Genomic DNA, 975 nt, shown 5'->3' with positions numbered 1-975 from the left:
CTTGTTGTGATTAATTGGCTCAGATCACGGCAAGTAGAGTGAGCCCATTGCTCGGTATCAACCCTACATACTCTGCTGCCCCTCCTGTGTGTCACTTAATGATGTAGCGAGGAGACACACACATGCAAAGATTCCGCAGCGGGGTTATACCAAAATTTATTGAACCAGCCCTCTACTTGTGCAGATTTAGGATGTTTCCAGCTATTGCTTTTGCAAAACAATCCTGCAATAACCATCCGTACATACGTTTTTACAAACTAGTGTGAGTATATTTGCAAAATAAATTCCTAGAGACAGAATTGCTGGGGAAATGAGTGCCTTTTTAATTTCAAAAATTTCAAAATTGACCAAATATTATAAAATGTGAATCCTCAGCTTGGCAGAGTATGGAGGCTCTTTAGTTGGCAGGAGTAAAAACTGGGTCTGGAGGGCATTTTGGCAATGTGTACAAAAAAAACTTAAAAATGGCCAAGCCTAACCTACAGAACTGTAAGATAATAAATTTGTGTTATTTTAAGCCACTGAGTTGGTGGCAATTTGTTCTAGCACCAAGAGAAAACTATACATACATTATCAAAGGTGCCCAATGTGGAGGATCAGAATTTGCCATCCCAAATGGTGTCTCTTTGCCTTGATTATTTTTAAGGACAAAAGACTGAAAGAAACTTTGACCTTCCCCCTAACTGCCTAAAAGAATTTAAGATAAAAGGCCTGTTTCAGGAAGGAGCTAATACCATGAGATAACTATAGTATAATATAAACCAGTTGTGATAGACAGGGAGGAATCTAACAAGGGCTTTTTAATCAAAGTCCTCTCCATCTGAAGCCAGGTACATGAGGGTTACTGTAAATATTCAATAAGAACATGATTACCTTTTGACCTTGTTCCCAGCACAGAAATTAATCTTGTTAATTTACTGTTTTCTTGTTTAACCTGAGGGGTGACTCAGGGGTCACAAGGATTTATGGCTTGTT

This window comes from Ceratotherium simum, chromosome 38, assembly GCF_057802395.1.
Source record: "Ceratotherium simum simum isolate JZ-2026a chromosome 38, ASM5780239v1, whole genome shotgun sequence".
Taxonomy (NCBI): domain Eukaryota; kingdom Metazoa; phylum Chordata; class Mammalia; order Perissodactyla; family Rhinocerotidae; genus Ceratotherium; species Ceratotherium simum.
This window is presented reverse-complemented; position numbering follows the sequence as displayed.